General features: G+C 44.6%; 1 protein-coding gene across 15 annotated transcripts in view; it reads right to left on the bottom strand.

Moving 5' to 3' along the window:
- Positions 1 to 25280, bottom strand: part of RABGAP1L (RAB GTPase activating protein 1 like) — a 567720-nt gene that overhangs the window by 406630 nt on the left and 135810 nt on the right. The window lies entirely within an intron of this gene.

Raw genomic sequence — 25280 nt, 5'->3', positions numbered from 1 at the left:
ATAATCTCAGAAGTGTTAAGGATAAGTGGTTTTAATGGAGAGTTAGATATAGAGGTAAAATGGGTTGGATGAGCCTGTGAATCAGAAATTATGTTGAAGGTAAAATTTTCTAAACAGCTTAAGTCAGTTAGGAGTTTAAGTAACATTTTCAAACGTCATGGTGGAAACTGACCAGCACAACTATTTTGGTATAATTTAGCTATAACAGCATAACTCCCCCATATGGACACTATTCTGGAATTACATCACTTATCTTCTGGAATAGATCATCTATGCAGGGAGCTATTCCAAAATAGCTACTGCAAAACAGTTATTCCACAATTGCTATTTCCCTGTGGAGACAAGCCCCAAATCTCACTGAGTTCAGGTTCCTAAATCACTTCTGAAAATGGAACTCTAAACGGTCATATGCTTTGCTAGCTGTCATATATATCTACCACTCAGAGGTTGTTTCTGAAGCTTTTCCCCCACATCCAAACCTCAAGCGTGCGCTGTTTCACAGAGGTAAGTTTAATGATGACTCTTTCTAGAAAGGTTCATGATTAAAGACTAGATTCATCCCATACGGTACTGGCTGACAATTGAAAAGGGAATGGCCTAGATGTCACAAAGTGTTCCCCTTCAGGTGCAAGACTTAGTGGGGTTACATGTGTTTTGTGTACTGGGAAACAATGTGACCACAACCATTATATGGGAAGACAGTAACTCATTTAGTTGGGTTGACCTAATCCTCCATTTAATCAGGATAATCTGGGGAGTCTATGAAATAATCTTGGAGGTTTTTTTAAGTCACGTGAACTTGGTGAAGATTCTGCTCAAGCTGAGGAAGGACTGGCCCAAAAGCTTTTGGGGCAAAATACCTACCACAAAATTCCCTCTCTCTCATACTGAAACAATTCCCATTGCTCTCACCTGACTCCATCTAATATGAAGAGTGGTATTGACGAATTTATGGCGAGGGTGGGGCCAAACTAGACTGCCAAAAGAAGTTATGAGATCTTTGTAGTTCATATATATCAGAGGACCCACCATCACCAAAAATAAACACAGTTACAAAGGAGGATCTGTCACCATCTATACAAACTTTTTCCTGGTCCCAACCACTGAAACCACAGATTTCTGATTATATGTTTACTAGTAATTTTAGGTCTTTAAAACAAAATCTTAAAAGCAAAATAAGAACCAAATACCAAATATTCGAAACTAGTATGATTTAGAAGATAACTGGTACTGTGATCAAGCCCAATCACAGCTCTTTTGTACCACTCTGCAAGCACAAAAGAGTCACTGTCATGTTCCCATTATCCTTGGAGGCCCAAAGCAGCTAAGTATAGTTCAGAGCAGGCCTGAGTATGCTTTAAACTTTGCCTGGGGGCAAACTATCTCAAGAATCCAGAGAGCCCAAAAGGTGGCTTAAAGCAACTTTTGCTCCACAAGAGTGTGATAGGGTTCAGCCACACTCATGAGTCTCTGCCAACATTTGTAATTTTCCACGAATTTTCAACATTTCATATTAGAAACAAGTTGATTTATTTTTGGCATCAGTAGTTCATGTAGAGGAGGATCTGTCCAACATACTGGCATGATTTCTCTCCTAACTAAATCTTCATCACTGTCACTCTGACTCCAATTAATAATCTCAGCAGTTGCCAAGTACAAGTCATTAATAAAAACATATTGGTCCTTGAATTTGACAACCAAACATGAAGACAAGATAGCTCCTGTCTTGCACCTCAAAAACACTCAAAACAATGTGAATAGAAATGCTGGTTTGGAAAAAATTAGAGTTCTGCAATCTCCTCCCATTTCAAACCAAAACATGGTTCATGAAATTCTTTGTGTCAGAACCAGTTTGCATGGTTTCATAGGTCCTGAAATAAAGGAGATGTAGGTTTGAATGAATCCAGCTGCCCCATTTTTTTTAATCTCCATGCAATCCTACAGGCAAAATTTTGATGTGATGGGTTCATATCCTTTTGTGCAGGTTCACTGGAACCAAAAGTAGAAACACTGAGCTCAGAAAAAGCAATTTTCCCTTATTAAGCAAAGATATGATCATAATTAAGTGTATTAAAATATATGATAGTAAAATGAGACAGCTCCCAATAACCTGAAGAATTAACTAAGGCCCATGGAAATGTCCTGTATTTTGAAGCCCAGATCTGCAAAGCATATTATTAAATTCTAAAGCAAATAACAGGAAATATTGTGGACCCATTCTCCTTTTCCTCACAACCTGAGCAGTTATTAAAATTAAAATTTAAAAACAGTAATTTTTTTAAGAAATTTAATAGCATAAATGAAATTTTAAAAGTTCTCCCCTCTCCTGATTTTCCCAGCTAGATCAGATAACTTACATACAATACTTCCCTCTTCTTTCCCTGAGACACTAAGTAAAAATGGATTCTGCTGAGCAGATCCATTACTGGTCACATGGGGTAATTCAGCCAATCAGAATAAAAATATGACATATCCCACTAATCTACCTGGCCCAAACTTGAAGCTCATAACAAATAGAAACTTCAAAATCCAAAGCAGAACAAAGCAAAATTAAACAGAAAAATTTCCAAGGTGAAAGCTGATAGATAGACAGACAGACAGATTTGAGAACCTGGTTGGTAATGTATGTTCACAAGTAAAAGGGTTCTACTAAACCACTGCTGAAAATAAATTCACAAGAAATATTCTTGGAGTTTGAGAAACATATGACTAAGCTGTACAAGACATATTCCAGCCTGGTCAGCAACACTAGAAAGGTTGAAGGTTACTTAGCCTATCACTGAGGTTCTTGGAGATGGACTCTGCATATTCACACTCTTGGGACATGTGCCGATCAGTGCCATTGAACAGTGCAGCCTTCTAGTAGCAGTGTCAATATGAGCACTCACACAGCCCCTCAGTGGTCCTCTCCTCAACATTTGAGCATGTTCTGATGGCAGGGCTGTAAAAGCAGGCACTGCAGCACTTGCCACCTCAGTTCCTTCCACCGCTAATAAGAACAGCCATACTGGGTCAGACCAAAGGTCCATCCAGCCCAGTATCCTGTCTATCGACAGTGGCCAATGCCAGGTGCCCCAGACAGAATGAACCTAACAGGTAATGATCAAGTGATCTCTCTCCTGCCATCCATCTCCATCCTCTGACAAACAGAGGCTAGGGACACCATTCCTTACACATCTTGGCTAATAGCCATTAATGGACTTAACCACCATGAATTTATCTAATTCTCTTTTAAACCCTGTTATAGTCCTAGCCTTCACAACCTCCTCAGGCAAGGAGTTCCACACGTTGACTGTGCGCTGTGAGAAGAACTATTTCCTTTTATTTGTTTTAAACCTGCTGCCCATTAATTTCATTTGGTGGCACCTAGTTCTTATATTATGAGAACAAGTAAATAACTTTTCCTTATTCAATTTCTCCACACCACTCATGATTTTATATACCTCTATCATATCCCCCTTTAGTTTCCTCTTTTCCAAGCTGAAAAGTCCTAGCCTTTTTAATCTTTCCTCATACAGAAGCCATTCCATACCCCTAACCATTTTAATTGCCCTTCTCTGAACCTTTTCTAATGGCAGTATACCTTTTTTGAGATGAGACCACCACATCTGTATACAGTATTCAAGATGTAGGCATACCATGGATTTATATAAGGGCAATAATATATTCTCTGTCTTATTCTCCATCCCTTTTTGAATGATTCCTAACATCCTGTTTGCTTTTTTGACTGACGCTGCACACTGCGTGGACGTCTTCAGAGAATTATCCATGACGACTCCAACATCTCTTTCCTGATTAGTTGTAGCTAAATTAGCCCCCATCATATTATATGTATAGTTGGGGTTATTTTTTCCCAATGTGCATTACTTCACATTTATCCACATTAAATTTCATTTGACATTTTGTTGCCCAATCACTTAGTTTTGTGAGATCTTTTTGAAGTTCTTCACGGTCTGCTTTGGTCTTAACTATCCTAAGCAGTTTAGTATCATCTGCAAACTTTGCCACCTCACTGTTTACCCCTTTCTCCAGATCATTTATGAATAAATTCAATAGGATTAGTCCAAGGACTGACCCTTGGGGAACATCACTAGCTACCCCTCTCCATTCTGAAAATTTACCATTTATTCCTATCCTTTGTTCCCTGTCTTTTAACCAGTTCTCAATCCATGAAAGGACCTTCCCTCTTATCCCATGACAACTTAATTTACGTAAGAGCCTTTGGTGAGGGATCTTGTCAAAGGCTTTCTGGAAATCTAAGTACACTGGATCCCCTCTGTCCACATGTTTGTTGACCCTATTCAAAGAACTCTAATAGATTAGTAAGACATGATTTCTCTTTACAGAAACCATGTTGACTTTGCCCAACAATTTATGTTCTGCTATGTATCTGACAATTTTATTCTTAACTATTGTTTCAATCAATTTGCCCAGTACTGACATTAGACTTACCAGTCTGTAATTGCCGGGATCACCTTTAGAGCCCTTTATATATATTGGCGTTACATTAGCTATCTTCCAGTCATTTGGTACAGAAGCCGATTTAAAGGACAGGTTACAAACCATAGTTAATAGTTTTGCAATTTCACATCTGAGTTTCTCCGAACTCTTGGGTGAATGCCATCTGGTCCCAGTGACTTGTTACTATTAAATTTATCAATTAATTCCAAAACCACCTCTAGTGACGCTTCAATCTGTGACAATTCCTCAGATTTGTCACGTACAAAGGACAGCTCAGGTTTGGGAATCTCCCTAACATCCTCAGCCATGAAGACTGAAAAGACGGTTACCCACCTTTGTAACTGTTGTTCTTCGAGATGTGTTGCTCATATCCATTCCAGTTAGGTGTACGCACCGCATGCACGTTCGTCAAAAGATTTTTACCCTAGCAACACTCGGTGGGTCGGCTGGGCGCCCCCTGGAGTGGCGCCGCTATCGCGCCAGATATATACCCCTGCCGACCCGACCGTCCCTCAGTTCCTTCTTGCCGGCTACTCCGACAGTGGGGAAGGAGGGTGGGTTTGGAATGGATGAGAGCAACACATCTCGAACAACAACATTTACAAAGGTGAATAACCGTCTTTTCTTCTTCGAGTGCTTGCTCATATCCGTTCCAGTTAGGTCGAGTGAGACATTGCGGAATGTAAGACTGCTGAGCCAAAGGCTGCATCGTCTCTGGACTGCTGAACCAATGCGTAGTGTGATGCAAAGGTGTGGATGGAAGACTAGGTAGCAGTGCGACATATTTCCTGAATGGGAACATGGGCAAGGAAAGCAGTAGATGAGGCTTGAGCACGAGTAGAATGGGCAGTGAGATGGTTAGCCGAAACGTGAGCCAAGTCATAGCATGTCCGGATACAGGATGTCACCCAAGATTAAATTCGTTGGGAAGAGACCGGCATGCCTTTCATCCGCTCTGCGACAGCTACAAAGAGCTGAGGCGAACGTCGGAAGGGTTTGGTCCTCTCGATATAAAAGGCGAGAGCTGTGCAGACATCCAAAGTATGCAGCTGTTGTTCCCGACACGACGAGTGCGGCTTCGGGAAAAAGACCGGTAGAAAGATGTCTTGATTAACGTGAAAGGGAGACACCACCTTAGGGAGGAATGCCGGGTGAGGTCGGAGCTGTACCTTGTCCGTGTGGAATACCACATACAGGGGATCTGCTGTCAAATCTCGAATTTCCAAGACTCATCTAGCTGAGGTGATAGCGACGAGGAAGGCTGTCTTCCAGGAAAGGTACAGCAGGGAGCATGTGGCTAGAGGCTCGAAGGGGGGACCCATAAGCCTAGTTAACACCAGGTTTAGATCCCAGGTAGGGGTCGGGTGTCTGACTTGAGGGTACAATCGCTTCAATCCTTTAAGGAACCTGGAAACTATGGGGTGAGAAAAGATTGAACTGCCACTTTCCCCCGGGGGGAAGGCAGAAATAGCTGCAAGATGCACCCTTAAAGAAGAGACCACCAGGCCCTGCTCTTTGAGGGTCCATAAATAATCCAAGATAATGAGGACAGATATGCGTCCGGGGGTAAAGTTACGCTGAGCGCATCAGTGGGAGAAGTGCTTCCACTTGGTGAGATATGTTGTCCGCGTGGAAGGCTTTCTGCTTCCCAACAGCACCTGTTGTACCAGTGCGGAACAACGCAATTCAGACTGGCTCAACCAGACAGCAGCCATGCTGTCAGATGAAGAGATTGCAGGTCTGGGTGGTGAAGCCTGCCAAAGTCCTGTGTTATGAGGTCCGCCCAGAGTGGCAGGGGGATCGGGTCTGCCACCGAGAGGTTGAGCAACAGGGTGTACCAATGCTGTCTCGGCCATGCCGGAGCGATCAGGATTAGGTGGGCTCTGTTCCTGTGGAGCTTGAGTAGGACTCTGTGGACGAGTGGAAATGGAGGGAAGGCATAAAAGAGATGTCCTTTCCACGGAATTAGGAATGCGTCCGAAAGGGAACCCGGGGAGCAACCTTGCAGGGAGCAGAACACCTGGCATTTCCTGTTCTCTCAGGAGGCAAAGAGGTCTATGTGGGGAAACCCCCACTTCCGGAAGACAGAATGGAGAATGTCCAGACAGATCGACCACTCGTGAGAGGATAAGGATCTGCTCAGTTGATCTGCCAGAGTGTTCCAGGCTCCTGGGAGAAAGGACGCTACCAGGTCTATTGAGTGGGCTATGCAGAAGTCCCATAATTGTATAGTCTCCTGACAAAGGGGGGAGGATTGTGTCCCTCCCTGCTTGTTTATGTAATGCCTGGCCGTTCTGTTGTCTGTAAACACTGAGACACAATGACCCCATAGATGGCGCTGGAACGTCTGGCACGCCAGGCAGACTGCTCTCAGTTCTCGGACATTTATGTGTAATACAACTCCCGAGGCGACCAAAGGCCTAGAGTGCGAAGGTGTCCTAGGTGAGCACCCCAGCCGAGAGATGACGTGTCCATTGTCAGGGACATGGAAGGCTGTGGTGAATGGAACGGTAGACCTGCGCACACCAGGGATGGCGTCAGCCACCAGTTGAGGGAGCCTAGGATGTTCGGAGGAATGGTGACCACCATGTCTATCGCGTCCCTGCCTGGGCGGTAGGCTGAGGCGAGCCAAGTTTGAAGGGGGAGCATGCTCAGTCTGGTGTGCTTTGTCACGCATGTGCATGCAGCCATGTGACCGAGGAGGCCGAGGCAAGTGCGAGCCGAGGTTATCAAGAAGTTTTGAAGTCTTTGTATAACTGACACTATTGCCTGAAAACGGAGTAGTGGTAAACTGGCTGTTGCAAGATTGGAGTCCAGAATGGCCCCGATGAACTCTATTCTTTGTGTAGGCACTAGAGTAGATTTCTCCAGATTGATCATCAGGCCTAGCCACATGAATAGGTCCTTGACGATGCCCACATGACTGGTGATTTGTGCTTCTGAGGTCCCTCGAATGAGCCAGTCGTCAAGGTATGGGAAGACATGTATTCGACGACGGCGGAGGGAGGCGGCGACTACCGCCATGCACTCCGTGAATACCCGAGGGGTTGTAGAGAGGTCAAATGGAAGGACTGTAAACTGAAAGTGTTGATGGTTCACCACAAACCATAGATACCATCTGTGCGGAGGGTAAACTGCAATGCGGAAATACGCGTCCTTCATATCGAGAGCGGCGTACCAATCTCCAGGATCCAAGGAAGGGATTACGGTCCCCAGGGATACCATGCGGAACTTGAATTTTTCATGAACTTGTTCAGTCCCTGCAGGTCTAGGATAGGCCTGAGGCCTCCTTTCGCTTTGGGGATTAGGAAATATCGGGAATAAAACCCCTTGCCCCTTAATTCCTTTGGTACCTCCTCTATAGCTCCCATTGTAAGGAGCTTCTGCAGGAAGGAATTGCTCGTGAGAGGAGTCCCTGAAGAGGGACGAGGAGGGGGGTCAGAAGGGAGGGGGTGAAATAAACTGGAGGTGGTATCTCAACTCCACCATGCGTCGGACCCAACGATCCGAGGTTAATTGGGATCACGCAGGGAGGAACGAGGAAAGGCGGTTGTAAAACAGAAAAGGATCCTGGGAGACAACTGGTACACTGCTCTCGGGCGCACCCTCAAAGTTTGATTTGGTTCCCGTCGTTGGCTTGGTGGGACTGGTATTGTTACCCCCTTGAGGTCCAGAGTGACACCTGCGGATGGCACGACCTTGCCTTCTGGCAAATTCTTGTCTTGGCCTAGGTGGGGGGGTAAGGGCACTGAGGTTGGGTGCAGAAGGACCTTCTTTGAGTCTGTGGCGTATGCATTCCAAGCGAACACATAATCATCTGATTGTCTTTCAGACTCTGTAGCCTAGGGTCCATCTTCTGTGAGAACAGGCCCTGGCCATCGAATGGTAAGTCTTGTATAGTGTGCTGAAGTTCAGGTGGCAGCCCTGACACCTGAAGCCATGATATACGTCGCATGGCGATTCCAGAGGCAACCGTTCTAGCTGCCGAATCGGCGGCATCTAGCGAGGCCTGTAGAGAGGTCCGCGCCACTTTTTTCCTTCCTCCAATAGTGCCGTAAATTCCTGGCAGGAGTCCTGCGGGACCAGCTCTGTGAATTTCCCTACCGCCTCCCAGGAGTTGTAATTATACCTACTAAGCAGGGCTTGTTGATTCGCTACCCTGAGCTGGAGGCCTCCCGCTGAATAGATTTGACGTCCCAACAAATCCATTAGCCTAGCCTCCTTTGATTTTGGGGCAGGGGCTTGCTGGCCATGACGCTCCCGTTCATTGACTGACTGTACAACCAAGGAGCAGGGAGGAGGGTGCACATATAAGTACTTGTACCCCTTGGAGGGTACCATGTATTTCCGTTCAACTCCTCCAGCTGTGGGCGGGATAGATGCCGGGGATTGCCAGATGGTATCTGCCTTAGCTTGGATCGAACGAATTAACGGTAAGGCCACTCGGGTTGGTGCCTCCGCCGATAATATATCTATCACCGGGTCCTCAACCTCTGGAACCTCCTCTATCGGCAAGTTGATATTCTGGGCGACACGCCACAGGAGGTCCTGGTGTGACCTGAGGTCAATTGGAGGCGGGCCCGATGATGATGTCCCAGCTACCGCTTCATCCTGGGAAGAGGAAGATGAAAGTCCCGGGACGAGTGGGTCCTGGACGGACTCCTGATCATAGGGGACATCCGGGGCCGGAGGGACCTGTGGGTCCGGTGCGTGGACGGGAGCTTCCTCCGTACCAGCAGGGGGAGATCGGCTGACAGTGGCCTCTGGCACGCGGTGCTCTGAAGGAATGGAGCGTGATGGCACAGCAGGTTCGCCTTGGGCTTGGTGATATGCCCAAGGCGTCGTAAAGGACCACTGATGAGGTCCCTGGTCCGGGCCATGGGTCCCTTGGATGACCAGGCTGTGTGTATCTGAATCGCCATAGGAAGCACTGTCCGCATAGGATGATACAGATGCATGCCGAGATGGCAACGGAGGAGCTGAAACCACTTGGGGAGGGTCTCTGCGTCTGGTCGATCCGTCTCCACGCAGCACTGGAGAACGGTACCAGGAGTCATATCGGTACCGAGAACGAGACCAGGACCTGTGACTGATGCGGTGCCGGGAGGTCGACCGGGGCCTCAAATCCCGACATCGAGATCGGCTGCGAGAGGTACGGTGCCGTGAGCGGTGCCAGGACCTGGATCGGTGCCGAAAGTATCGGGTCAGCAATCGGGATCTCGAACAGTGCAGCGAGTATGACCGGTACCTAGAAGGAGAGCAGTACCAGGACTGCGAGCGGTGTCGGGACCGGGATCGGTGACGGGAAGGAGAATGTCTGCAGGACCTTGATCGTGACTGGTGTCGTTCAGCGGTACCGGGTGAGGATGGTTTCAGTAGGGCAGGCTTGCCTACTGATTGCACAACCCGCACCGGCAGTGCCGGGGGTTGAGGCAGCTCAGGCTCTGTTAGGGTAATCAACTCCCTTGCTGTAGAGAATGTCTCCGGCGTGGAGGGCACGATAAGCTCTACCACGGTGTGCGCCGGGAAGCTGGCAGCCTCCGGACTCGACAGCTCTTGCGAGACCGGAATTAACGGCGCAGAAGATGTCGGTGCCGCTGCAGTTGACGGCGCCGGGCGGTCTGACTTAGGCGGGCGCTCCGACTGCGGTGTAGGCATGGGAGCCAAAGGAGTCTTGTGCTTCTTGATCCTTAGGGGGAGAGAGAGGATCCTTGGCCGGTGATGGCTGGTGCCGCGGGGCCTTCGCAGTGCCTGTGCGCTCTGGTGCAGAACAGGCACTTCTCCCCGGTGCGGGGGTCGGTGCCAAAGGTGGAGGAGTGAGAGCTGCCTCCATCAGGAGCTGCTTGAGATGGAAGTCCCGCTCCTTTTTCGTCCGGGGCTTGAAGGCCTTACAGATGCGGCACTTGTCTGCGAGATGGGATTCGCACAAGCACTTGAGGCAGGAGTCATGAGGGTCTCCTGTGGGCATCGGCCTATGACAGGCCGAGCACGGTTTGAAGCTCGGTGAACCGGGCATGGGCCCCAGTACCAGGTGAGAGGAAGGGGCTAATCCCCAATCCCTCTTAACTATATACAAGAACTACTTAAAAGGACTAATAAAACTAACGAAAATTGAACTATATACACAATAACGATTAGAAATGAGTGAATAGCTAGAGAGGTAGAGATCAGCTAAACCGTGCTCCACTGTTCCAACGACCGACATGGGCGGTAAGAAGGAACTGAAGGACGGTCAGGTCGGCAGGGGTATATATCCGGTGCCATAGCGGCGCCACTCCAGGGGGGGCCCAGCCAACCCACCGAGTGTTGCTAGGGTAAAAATCTTCCGACAAACATGCACGCGGCGCGAGCACACCTAACTGGAATGGATATGAGCAAGCACTCGAAGAAGCAGCAAAGAATTCATTTAGTTTCTTCGCAATGACTTTATCGTCTTTAAGTACTCCTTTTGTATCTCGATCATCTTGGGGCCCCATTGGCTGTTTAGCAGACTTTCTGCTTCTGATGTACTTAAAAAACATATTACTTATGTGAAAAGGCGTCAAAAACCAGAGGCTAAGCGACCAAGAGGAGCTAGCAAACAGGGGACTGCAAACAGGGGAGTTTATGGGAGGGAGATGTAATAAAATTGCTATGGTTAGGAAGGGCCACACTGCCAGTGCCAACACTGCTCCTGTCTCCTCTACCTGCGCCTGTATCCAGACAGAGAACCTAACCATGGATGCCTCTACCCAGATCCTGATGTGGTTTTGCAGAGACTGTGGCTTGCATTTCCCACTCTCAGAAAGCCAGGCTGCGGGGACCATCCAGTGTGAGAGGTGCCTGCTAGTGGAATCTCTCAGGAAGCAGGTGGGAGAGCTACAGGAGGAGGTCACTAGGCTGAGGAGCATCCGTGCACATGAAGAATTCCTTGACAATATTCATATGGAGACTTCCAAGGCTGAGGACGCTATCCAGGTAGAGAGGACTACTGTCATGCCACCGGGGGAGGAGGAGGAGATGACTCTGGTACAGGGAGGACACTGGCTGCTGGTTACTTCTGGCAGCAGGCAGTGATCCACCCCTACTCCCAACCCACCCACCATGGTGATGGAGAACCGTTATGCTGCCCTGGTAATGATTAATGAAGAATCACCCCCAAAAGTTGAAGAGGAGAAGCCATGTACCTCCAAGGCTGGAAGGATCACAGCCACCACTCCCAGAAGGAAACATAGGGTAGTGGTAGTTGGAGACTCTCTTCTGAGGGGGACGGAGGCATCCATCTTTTGCCCTGACATGGCATCCCAGGAGCTACGCTGACTGCCAGAGGCCTGTATCCGAGACATTATGGAGGGATTGTCGAGGATCACCTGGACCTCTGACTACCACCCCATGCTACTCATCTACGTGGGCACTAATGATACTGCAAGGTATGACCCTCAACAGATCAGAAGTGACTACAGGGTTCTGGGAGTAAGGGTAAGGGAGTTGGGAGCACAGGTGGTGTTCTCTTCAGTCCCTCCAGTCAAGGGTAGAGGCCTTGGCAGAGAGAGATGCCTCTTGGAGGTGAATGCCTGGCTGTGAGGATTGTATCGCCAGAAGGGCTTCAGCTTCATTGACGACGGGATGCTGTTCCAGGGGCAAGGACTGCTTAACAGAGATGGGGTCCACCTATCGAGGAAGGCAAAGAGCATATTTGGCAACAGACTGGCTAACCTAGTGAGGAGGGCTTTAAACTAGGTTTGATGGGCACAGGTGACCAAAGCACACAGGTAAGTCAAAAACATAGAGACCTGGGAGGAGGGTCAGAATCTGCGGGGAGCATGGGCTGTTATAGCAGAAATAAGGGAGAGACAAGACAGAACTGGGGGGGGGGAATCAAATCAGCATCATAGATGTCTGTATACTAATGCAAGAAGTATGGGGAATAAGCAGGTAGAACTCGAAATGCTAATAAACAAACACAACGATGACGTAGTTGGCATAATGGAGACTTGGTGGGATAATACGCATGACTGGAATATTAGTATAGAAGGGTACAGCTTGCTCAGGAAGGATAGGCAGGGGAAAAAGGGAGGAGGTGTTGCCTTATGTATTAAAAATGTATACACTTGGACTGAGGTTGAGATAGAAATAAGAGACAGACTTGTTGAAAAGTCTCTGGGTAAGGATAAAAGGGGTAAAAAATAAGGGTGATGTCACGGCAGTGGTCTACTACCAGGGCCAGCTCCAGGCACCAGCGCTGCAAGCAGGTGCTTGAGGAGGCCAACGGAAAGCGGCGGCATGTCCGGCTCTTCAGCAGTGGGTCCCTCAGTCCCTCTCAGAGGGAAGGGACCTGCCGCCAAACTGCCGCCAAAGAATGAAGCAGCAGCGGTAAAGCTGCCACCGAAGTGCCGCCGATCACACCTTCTCCCTGCTGCCGCTTGGGGCAGCAAAAACGCTAGAGCCGGCCCTGTCTACTACAGACCACCAAACTAGAAAGAAGAGGTGTATGAGGCTTTTTTTAAACAACTATCAAAATCATGCAAAGCACAGGACTTGGTGGTGATGGGGGACTTCAACTACCCAGATATCTGTTGGGAAAATAACACAGCAGGGCACAGATTATCCAACAAGTTCTTGGAATGTACTGGACAAAATATTTTATTTCAGAAGATGGAGAAAGCTACCGGGGGGAGGCTGTTCTAGATTTGATTTTGACAAATAGGGAGAAACTGGTTGAGAAATTGAACGAGGAAGGCAACTTGGATGAAAGTGATCATGAAATGGAAGAGTTCATGATTCTAAGGAAGGGTAGGAGGGAGAGCAGCACAATATAGACAATGGATTTCAAAAAGGCAGACTTTAGCAAACTCAGGGAGTTGGTACATAAAATCCCATGGGAAGCAAGTGTAAGGGGGAAAACAACTGAAGACAATTGGCAGCTTTTCAGAGAGACACTATTAATGGCACAAAAGCAAACTATCCCACTGCATAGGAACGATAGGAAGTATGGCAAGAGACCACCCTGGCTTAACCAAGAGATCTTCAATGATCTAAAACACAAAAATAGAGTCCTACAAAAAGTGGAAACTCAGTCAAATTACGAAGGATGAATATAAACAAATAACAACTATGCAGGGACAAAATTAGAAAGGCAAAGGCACAAAATGAGATCAAACTAGCTAGGGACATAAAGGGTAACAAGAAAACATTCTACAAATACATTAGAAGCAAGAGGAAGACCAAGGACTGAGTAGGCCCATTACTTAATGGGGAGGGGGGAAGACAACAGAAAATGTGGAAATGGCAGAGGTGCTTCATGACTTGTTTCGGTTTTCATCAAGAAGATTGGTGGCAATTGGACGTCTAACATAGTGAATGCCTGTGAAAATGAGGTAGGATCGGAGTCTAAAATAGGGAAAGAACAAGTCAAAAATTACTTAGACAAGTAAGATGTCTTCAAATCACCAGGGCCTGATGAAATGCATCCTAGGATACTCAAGGAGCTGAATGAGGAGATAACTGAACCATTGGTAATTATCTGTGAAAAGTCATGGAAGATGGGAGACATTCCAGAAGACTGGAAAAGGGCAAATATAGTGCCTATCTATAAAAAGGGAAATAAGGACAAAGCGGGGAATTACAGACCAGTCAGCTTAACTTCTGTATCCGAAAAAATAATGGGGAAAATAATTAAAAAATCAATTTGCAAACACCTAGAAGATAATGAGGTGATAAATAACAGTCAGCATGGATTTGTCAAGAACAAACCGCGTCAAACCAATCTGTAGCTTTCTTTGACGGGGTAACAAGCCTTATGGATAGGAGCTAAGTGGTAGATGTGGTATATCTTGACTTTAATGAGACTTTTGATACTGTCCCACATGACCTTCTCATAAACAAACTAGGTAAATACAACTTAGATGGAGCTACTATAAGGTGGGTGCATAACTGGTTGGAAAATCGTCCCCAGAAAGTGGTTATCAGTGGTTCACAGTCATGCTGGAAGGGCATAATGAGTGGGGTCCCGCAGGGATCGGTTCTGGGTCCGGTTTTGTTCAATATTTTCATCAATGATTTAGATAATGGCATAGAGAGTACACTTATAAAGTTTGCAGACTATATGAAGCTAGGAGGGGTTTCAAGTGCTTTGGAGGATAGGATTAAAATTCAAAATGATCTGGACAAACTGGAGAAATGGTCTGAAGTAAACAGGATTAAATTCAATAAGAACAAATGCAAAGTACTCCACTTAGGAAGGAACAATCAGTTGCATACATACAAAATGGGAAATGACTGCCTAGGAAGGAGTACTACTGAAAGGGATCTGGGGGTCATAGTGGATCACAAGCTAAATATGAGTCAGTGTAACACTGCTGGGGGAGGGGGGAAAGGCAAACATGATTCTGGGATGTATTGTAAGCAAGACACGAGAAGTAATTCTTCCGCTCTACTCCACTCTGATTAGGCCTCAACTGGAGCATCGAGTCCAGTTCTGAGTGCCACATTTCAGGAAAGATGTGGAAAAATTGGAGAAAGTCCAGAGAAGAGCAACAAACATGATTAAAGGTCTAGAAAACATGACCTATGAGGTAAGATTGAAAAAATTGGGTTTGTTTACTCTGGAAAAGAGAAGACTGAGATGAGACGTGATAACAGTTTTCAAATACATAAAAGGTTGTTACAAGGAGGAGGGAGAAAAACTGTTGTTGTTAATCTCTGAGGATAGGAAAAGAAGAAATGAACTTAAACTGCAGCAAGGGCAGTTTAGATTGGACATTAGGAAAAATTTCCTGTCAGAGTGGTTAAGCACTGGACTAAATTGCCTAGGGAGGTTGTGGAATCTCCATCGTTGGAGATTTTTAAAAGCAGGTTGGACAAACACTTGTCAGGGATGATGCAGATAATACTTAGTCCTTCTTTGAGTGCAGGGGACTGGATTAGATGACCTCTCAAGGTCCCTTTCAGTTCCATGATTCCATGACGAAACATATTCTGGTTCAGAATTGTTATCCTAACAAAAGGATGTATTTTAAATTTTGTATCTGGCTGTATTTATAATGAAAAAACTAACAGCTCCATTTTGTGTGGGCCTTTTGTTGAATTCTATTTAACAAATTTTCATTTAATAGACTTATTACTCTTCCACTAGTATTTAAACCCAATTACATATATAGAGTACTTAGCACTACCTTTTCAATAACTGCAGTTGTCTTTAAACAGCCAGGCACAGTAGATCTGATTCAGTGAGTATGATATTATTAGCTTATATAGTAATTTAGAAATAATTATTCTAAGTGCCATCTATAGCATATGCAAATAAACACATCCTTGCCCCCAAAGAACTTACAGTTTGAACGCATAAATAAGTGTAGTACATACTACAAACAATGGGTAGTAGTGCATGAATATTGAAGTAGATTTGCTTAGCTAAGCAGGTGGATTTTTGGTAGTGATCTGAAGGAGGAGAAAAGGTTCATGATGAATTTTAACTGAAAATCTGTTAAAAACAAAAGAAACTTTGGAGTGGGTGAGGGTGACAAAATAGTAGTCAGGAAAGAAGCTTGAGCAGAGCACAGGGAGTGGGAAGGGATGTACAGGAGAAGGAAATTAGGTTAGATGTAGGTGGTAATGTCATTGGAGTGTTTTTAAAGTGAGAAGTTTAAATGTAAGAGAATAGGGGAAGTCAATAGAAAGACTGAAGGTGACAGGTCAGAGTAACAATAGGAAGATGCTACTGACAGCAGCATTTTGAACATATTAAATAAAACAGAGAGACAGCGAGGAAGACCAAAGAGAAGCAGGTTACAATAGGTAAGCTGAGATAAGAAGCACCAGAGCATGGACCAGAGAGTGTTTTAGAAGTAATGATGGAGAAAAGGGAATAAATTAACAGAGCTAGTCAGGAAATGTTGTCATTTCCAGTGAAAACTTGAGAAAAATTTTAAAAAATTACTTTGTGTAAAAAAAGAGGTTCTCAATTACAATGATTTTTTGTTTCAATATAAATGCAAAAAAGATCAAAAATAACCTCTCACAAAATATTCTATTTTATTGAAACAGCATTTTTTGTTTAAAAAATCAGCCAGTTCTACAAATGACAAACTTATTTCTCTGGACTGCCATAATCAATGTAACAGTAAATTAGAAGCATGTTATATTTACATTAAGGTAAAATAGTTCATAGGGAGATAAAATCAGTTCATAGGAAACAGCAATGGCTTTGAAGATGCAGCTACAAATTTGGACATGAATGTGAACAAAGCTAGCCATGTTGGCTCCCCCACATTGAGAAAAAAAGGCTGGATATGTGTAAGTTACATATTGAACTGGTATGGCAAAAAATATTTCCCAATAGCTATTTGAAAGATCATCTAAACATGGGGGAAGGGGGGGTTAAAAAGCTACATGACAATGTGTTGCTAGCTCTGTGAACAGCTGTAGCAAATAAGTGTTTCCATTCACTATCACCCTTATTTCTGTTCATAAACTGTTTGACCAGACTTCAATTTTTTACAGAATTTGTTTGCTATTCAAAATTCTTCAAGTACCATTTCATGCTGACAAATTCCAACCTATTGGTTATTTGCAAATTATTTGCAAAGTGTCTGCTATTTTTATTACCACTATGTAATTAGTCACATGGTATTGCTTCTTTTTCCTCTTTGGAAGAGCAATTAAACAGTGGCTGGGGGAGGACTGAATCAGATTATCGTAATAGAGGCTGAGGGCAGATACAGAATTATCTCATCACATCAATATGAACTAACTGGGAAAGGTAGGTGTGGTCCCCTCTCCATCCATGAAAGGTTGGGTAATATTCTGGCTCAGTTTATATTAAAAAAACCAAAATATACATTTTGAAACAGTTATGGTGTATCATGATGCATCCCACCCTTTCAACACCTTAAAAACATGAAAATAAATTAAGGGAGAACTCTCTTGCATTCCTTGCTACTTTCACATTGCCTATAACACAGTTAATAACACACTCCCATCAGGCTTTCACTTCTCTCTCCAACAGATACCAAAAAGCAATACATAGCCCAGCTTCAAATTCATGCTGTTGCACAAAGCCTTAATGGCGACCTCATGTGTTCATATCATTTATATGAGCAGACTGGAATACCTGACTGTCACACAAACCATTTTTGTGGGAAGTTAATCTGCCCCTACAATGCTAAAGTCGTCATCAAGGTTTTGCATAAAAACTCTGGGAGAAAGCTCTTGGGTTAGGACACTCTGACAATTGCTCCCTCAAAGTAGTATGAGCAAAGGACCATTACATTGCAGCTATGTACGTTGACCCCACTTTTTAAAATATCAGATGTATTTTATGTGCGTTTCTCCCTTTCCTTCCTGAGGGGGCAAGAGGCAAAGAACTGGTAGCAAAGACTAACAGACTGGCAACATGCATTGAGCAAGGGCCTGACCCAAACATCAGGAAGCATTATGCTGCTCAGAGGAGTGCAACAGTAATAATAGGAGAAGCTTGATGGAGGCAATTCAGCATGACAGAGGTGAAAAGATCCCTGTGAAGCAACTTGGAGAACTTCAGACTTGTCAACATTTTCCCCAAGCGCCCAGTAGATTCAGCTGAAGCCAGGGCTGCACAGAAGGCCACAGACTTTATCAATATTTATATCACGCTCATCCTGTCTCTCTCCTTCATTCCTCAACACACGTAGGATATATGCAGGGTCCCATTGTTGTACTGCCCAATACAGACCTTTAATTATATTCTCATAGTGAAAGAGATCTGCAACTGGACTGTTTCACTGGTATAGTTTCTTCCCTTGTTCTCCTTGGACTTATTTTGAGTGACTTTTTAGAAAGGTAGGTAATACACAGGTAATTTGATTAAAGTAATTCTCTTCACAACAAACATCCTCTTCCATGCTAAAAAACAAATAGAGCACTTATCTAGTAGCAGCAGGGAAGAACAGAAAATGGAGGTGAATGTGAATGAGGACAACATTCAAGGACTCAATGTGCTCTTTGATGAAACTCTGCAAATGACTGTCTGATCTTCAGAGAGAATATTTACTGCCTTTTTTTGAGACCATTTGGCTTCAGTTATATAATACTTTATGGGAATGGGCATGCACGACAAAGCTAGAGCAACCACCAAAATGCTACCCTTAGTACTGAAGGACTAGCATTCAGCAGGAATTCAATGACAACCTAGTGCTAGTGCAAGTCAATAGATCAAAACTTTCAGTCTGACCACATTTGTATTGTTCATTTGATTACACTACGTTTGCATTCATCTGCATCTTCGTACGCACATGAAATCTAAAAATTTGTAGGAGGCAATGGCCATATCTTCCTACTTATGTCTATTCATAGTTTAGCATTATTGTAGATGTGTATCACCAGTAAAGGCAAACGGTTGTGTATTCTCCTGAACATCTATCTGTTGTGGAAAATGGCAGGACACTGGCCTAGCTTAACAGGCTAGGCTACACTAACACTACTGCTAAAGTAAAGTCTGCTCATAAAACCTGGGGAATTAAAGACCTGGTACATCTAAAGAGGGTGTTACTACTGCTAGTGTTCTGCAATTTAATTTTTAAGCTTGTTTAAAACAATTTTTCTATTCTATTAATACCAACACATTATGTTTGTGTGATCTTGTTCTGTCTATTAATACCAACACATTACGATTCTGTGATCTTGCAGAATTCTGAAAGTTCTGTCAGTAAACCAACTGGAGAAATATAACAAATGGCCCAACTATGAGCTTTAATGCTCCAAAAATTCACTGTACAGTGAAATGTTTTAGTACTCCAAGCACTCAAAAATTAGAAATGCTCACCTCCTGTCACCTATGAATTACTTAAACAGTAAAATAGTTCCCCCATCCTAACATATTTGTTTAAAAAAAATTGGAATAATTTTAGCAAACATTAAGCTACAACTATTCAAGCAAAAACTTAAAATATGGGGAGTGTGAATGAAAAGTTAACACAGTAAACATACACTCCCACTTCCTCCAGACACAATTCTCTTGCTCAGATTGAATGGGAAGCTAGAGGTGGATGGCATAAGTAGGGTAAGGACAGACATTGCCTGTAGAGGAAATGGATGTACAATGATGGAAGGAGGACATAAATCAAGAGGGGAGACACTTCATCTCTCATTCAAGTAAATATTTGTTCATCCCACTATCCAGGGCGTGGCTTTGATGTGGCTGCGAACAATGGTAATAGCTTCTGGCATCTCAACTGGCAGCAGCTGAGGCAGTTTTCCACGTACCTTTACTCTTGCAATCCCAGTTGACTTTATCATGTGGGGGCTGCTTCCTTCTCCTCTACCTCACTTCTTCCTCATACTGGATGGGGTAGGGGAGTGAGAGGATAACATGCTGTATCTTGCCTTGACCATCCACTGCCACTGGCTGATGTGGGTGGTGCTGGGGCAAGTGGAGCATGAGGGAGGGTTGATGCAGTTTTCTGCCTGGACAGGGTAACCCTTGTGGGCTCCTTGTTTCAGCCCTGCCCCTCTCTTAATCTAGTTGCTGGGTCTGCAGTGTTGATGGCAGCTAGGCTAATCACCAGTTTTGGCATCTGGAAAGGGTTTTTCTCATATGGCAAAATTGGTAAACTGCTGTGTGAGGTTTGGTTTTGGTTTTTTTTTTACCTTCCACCTGGCATTCAAGTAGTCTGGTTTTGGAGTTTAATTATTTCACCTTTGGCAGATTCCAGTGCAGTTGGCGGGTTAAAAAGGGTCCTACTGAGAGCGCTGTAATCTAGTGGCCTACTTGGGCATTGACCCTGGTCACAGCATAGCGTGGTGAGGGGGTGTGCTTATGTGTCTCATGCTGCTTGCAACTCCACATCTTCTCTGTCCTTCTCCACACTGGAGGCAGGAGACTTAGGCTTCCAGTCAGGGTCCCGTAGCAGAGCTGAGGGTGGCGAGACAGCATGATCTTTACAACCACACACAGGTTTATAGTACATCAGGGTACACCACTTAAGAGATCTGCAGTGGAACAACCTTACTGGGTAGTTTGAGGTGGTTACCCAAGTTAGGTAATATTTTAAATAAAGTTGTGGCCTCTTCATTTAAATAATATTATGGTGCATGTCACACTGTTTCCACATCCATAGAAAATAGTTTTCACAACCAGCCAGTTCTCTCCTTCCCTCCTGCTCCCCCTTTCCAATCTACAGACCCTGAAAAAGGAGAACCAGCAATCTCACTTCAGAGATGAGGGATCCTCTGGATGAATCTTTGCCAGATCTCCTCCCTGATGCTGCTCCTCTATATGGGGTGATGTGATGGTAGATTAGAGCAATATTATTCTGGGCACATTGGCTCACCTGACTTGCAGATAGCAACAGTCCCTCTCCCTGCAGCCTCTGAAGCAAACATGGTCCACTGGACCTTTCCAGCCCTCTCTGCCTTGATCCCTAGCTTCTTCCTCACTTTCAGATAAAATCCTATAGGGTCCCTGCCCTACTTTCACTCAAAACAAGTTTTGTTTACTCATTGAACAAATGTCAGCTATGGAGCAAAAATCTGTTTGTAAAAACATTTGTACAAAAAGAGAAGACTCCACTCTCATGTATATTCATGAATAGCAAATACAAAAGGGTGCTAATCATGGAAAATGAAAAGTTGGTATATACTTCACTTAAATCTTAATAGATAATTTTCACCCACTCTTCATTCAGCATCATTCTCTTTACAGTTCACTAGTTTTACACCCACATTGATGACAAAGCCAATTAAATGCTGCACAATAGATAAGTGTTCCTAAAAATGTAAATTCCTTCAAAATGTACTGTACCATCTGAGTTTGACATCTCTATGAAAATGCAGAAAAGAGAAGTTTAAAAAAAAAAGTGGGACAAGAGATATTTGGATATCTAGTGGGAGCAATTCATAACCCTTAGGGACCACAACAGTAAGGGTTCAAGTCAATCAACCTAAGGTACAAAGGTGAAAACCTAAAATGTGACTTGCATCAGAACCCAGACACTGATGAGAAAAAAGGTCACAGAGGTTATCGAGGGCATAGGTAACTCCCTCCTCCCTTGGAGACTTGATAAACCAACAAGGATACCTTAAAAAAATCAATATGCCATTTTATAGGTAACTAAGGTAAAGAACACACGGCAGGTGTAATATGATCACAGTGGTTCAATCTCATGATCAGGCTCATTTCTGCGCTCTGCACAAGCTACATAAATTTACTGTAATTTATTATTTAAAAGGTTAAATATCAATTTTACAAAGCATAAACTGAAGTGACTATATTTTAGCCTTTGATTAGATTAGCAGATAAAATTATCAAAATCATATTTTTAAGCATTCCAGAAAGCCAATTGAGTTGAAACAGAGTTGTTAGACCAGATTTTCAGAAGTGTCAATGCAGATTCCAAAATGATTTAATTTTTAATATGTATAAGTGTTAGCACATCCATGCATATAATCCATTTGTCCTCAGTTTGCACTATAGGGTACATGAATGAGGTCTGCAATGTAAGTTTCATGATTTACACACACTCTGTGCAAAAGTGTACAAAACGTTTGCACACACAAAACTGAATGTGCAGAGATTAGGATTTTACAAATTTAGCCTAAAACAAAATTGAAGTTCCTAAAAATATCCTCACTTAGAGTCCCAAGATATCCTATGTGGTCTATTTCCATATGGGGGATTGGAAAATCCTCATATTTTTGCTAGCTGTTTCTACTCATCATTCTGTTGGAGGAGTGGGGCTTGCCCCAAGCAATAGCAGTGAGGGGAACTGGCCCAAAGAAATAGAGATTACTCACCTGTATCTGGAGGTGCTTCAAGATGTGTGTGGTCCCTATCTGTATGCACACATCCCATTTGCTTGAGTCCAGAAATTTTTAGTAAGCAGCGTCTGTTGGTCCACATATCGCAATTGTTCTGCTTGTGCTTCAAACAGAAAGTATTAAGGGCAGCGTGGACAGACACCTCTTCAATTCTTTTTCTTACCACAAATCTGGCTATCATCTGTAGCAGAGGGGATGGAGGGTTGGGAGGGAAATAAAGATAGGGACCACACATCTCAAAGAACCTGCAGTTACAGGTAACTTCCATTTCTTTGAGTGACAATCCCTATGTATATTCCACACATGGGACATTAGTAAGCAGTAGTCAAACAGGAGGTGGGTTTGAGGATGCAGATGTTATGGCCTGTCTGTAATACAGCTGTCCCCTCAGCCGTCTCTGTGCCAGAACAGTAGATCAAGGCATTGTGTCCTCTATGTGTGTGTAGGGTGTGTGTGAAGGTGTGTAAGATGCTCCAGGCATTCATATTTCTAGTAAAAGTACATCTTGAATAGATGCCATTGCAGTTGCTTACGCTCTGGTGGAATGGGTTCTCACCCCCATCAAGGAGAAGAATATGAAAAGGAGCTGGGAAGAGGGTTTGTGGTGGAAAGGAAAAACAAACTTGATTATGTAAAAGGCGACAGAGTCCTGTGGCACCTTATAGACTAACAGAAGTATTAGAGCATAAGCTTTAGTGGGGGAATACCCACTTTGTCAGACACAGGGGGTATTCATGCGTCTGATGAAGTGGATATTCACCCATGAAAGCTTATGCTCCAATACTTCTGTTAGTCTATAAAGTGCCACAGGACTCTTTTGTCACTTTTTACAGATCCAGACTAACACAGCTACCCCTCTGATACTAAACTTGATTATGTAGCTTTGGTGGATGATGTCTAGTACCCACTTGTCTGTAGTTATTGCCCAGCTGAAGGCAGAGTGGGTGGGGTTGGGTGGTGGCTATGGAGATAGAAGTAGCCATATATCTGGATCTTTGAGCTCCTAGCTTCTTACGTGGGAGTTCATATGGGCATTGATGATAAAATGCCTGAGGAGGTGGTCTGGGCCTATAGAGTTGCTTGGGGCTGTGCGCCAGGATGGCCCCCCCTTGTAGTTGCTGCTCACCGAGGGCTCTGCTGGCTCTGGAGCCAGGGGCAGGGAGGCTCTTACCACCTGCCTGAGCAGTCAAAAGGGTCTGGGAGCTGAGGAGCAGTCACAACCCTGGGCAGCAGCAGCAGGACATGGGGGAGCTCTGTGGCTGCCTGCTGCATGGCACCAGCCAGAGCAGCAGCCACCCTGCAGTGCCCAGCTTCCCACCTCCGACCTCGCCTGGGGAGAGGGGCAGGGGAAGAGAAGGAGGTGGAGGGAGGGTGTGGGGTTGCCCCCGGGACTGCCTCGCAGTGGGTAAAGCACAGCAATTTGGGGGGGAGCAACTCTGCCCCTGGGCTCAGGACTTCAGCCTCACAGGGGGATGCCAGGGCTCATGGTTTCACAGTCACAGAGCTCCACAACCCAGTTGAAACAACTCATGGCCAGTTGAGAATAGCTGTTTTAGAGTGTTTAAGACTCATTGGTCTTCTCACTAAAGAGGTTATAGTCATCAAAAGGAAGGTTCTTGATGTTATTCTGGTCTTCCCTGAGGTACCCCTAGGATTTACAGAGAATTATAGACCAGTCAGTTTAACTTTGGTACCTGAAAAGACAATGGAGCAAATAGTCAATCAGTTTGTAAGAACCTAGAAGATAAGGTGATATGTAACAGTCAAGCTGGAAGGGCATATCGAGTGAGGTCCCACCGGGATCTGCCCTGGGTCAGTTCTATTCAATATCTTCAAAAATTATTTGGATAATGGCATAGAGAGTACACATATAAAGTTTGCTGACAATACCAAGCTGGAAGGGGTGGAAGCGCTTTGGAGGCCAGAATTAGAATTCAAAATTATCTTGACAGACCAAGAAATGGTCTGAATTAAACAGCATGAAATTCAAAAAGGAGAAATGCAAAGCACTACACTCAGGACTGTCATAAACAGATAGCTAAGGGTTAATGTTCTTTTACCTGGAAAGGAGTAACCTGAAACACCTGACCAGAGGACCAATCAGGAAACAAGACTTTTTCAAATCTGGGTGGAGGGAAGTTTGTGTGGGAGTCCTTCATTCTTTGTCTTGTGCCTGTACTCTCTCGGCTATGAGAGGATTTTTCTGTCTCCTGCTTTCTAATCGTCTGTTTCCAAGTTGTGAGTACAAAGAGATAAGACAGTGGTTTATACTGGGTTTTTTTTTTCTTTTGTATTTACATGTGTGTAGGTTGCTGGAGTGTTTGGAATTGTGTTCTTTTGAATAAGGCTGTTTATTCATTTTTCTTTTAAGCAATTGACCCTGTTTTTGTCACCTTAATACAGAGAGACCATTTTTATGTATTTTTCTTTCTTTTTACATAAGGCTTTCTTTTTAAGACCTGTTGGAGTTTTTCTTTAGTGGGGAACTCCAGGGAATTGAGTCTGTAGCTCACCAGCGAATTGGTGGGAGGAAGAAGTCAGGGGGAAATCTGTGTGTGTAGATTTACTAGCCTGACTTTGCTAATTCCCTCTGGGTGAAGGAAGGGGGTGGGGGGGGGGAGCTTGGCTCTCTCTCGGTACTTCTGTTTTCCAGGACTGGAAACGGGGAGGGTGGAGTCCCTCTGTTTAGATTCACGGAGCTTGCTTCTGTGTATCTCTCCAGGAACCCAGGGAGGGAACACCTGGAAAGGAGGAGGGGGAAGGGAAATGGTTTATTCCCCTTTGTTGTGAGACTCAAGGAATTTGGGTCTTGGGGTCCCCAGGGAAGGTTTTTGGGGGGACCAGAGTGCCCCAAAACACTCTAATTTTTTGGGTGGTGGCAGCTTTACCAGGTCCAAGCTGGTAATTAAGCTTGGAGGTTTTCATGCTAACATCCATATTTTGGACGCTAAGGTCCAAATCTGGGAATATGTTATGACAACGACGGAATAATCAGTTGCACAAATACAAAATGGAAATGACTGCCTAGGAAGGAGTACTGCAGAAAA

The sequence above is a fragment of the Gopherus flavomarginatus genome, chromosome 7 (assembly GCF_025201925.1).
Source record: "Gopherus flavomarginatus isolate rGopFla2 chromosome 7, rGopFla2.mat.asm, whole genome shotgun sequence".
Classification (NCBI taxonomy): domain Eukaryota; kingdom Metazoa; phylum Chordata; order Testudines; family Testudinidae; genus Gopherus; species Gopherus flavomarginatus.
This window is presented reverse-complemented; position numbering and strand designations above follow the sequence as displayed.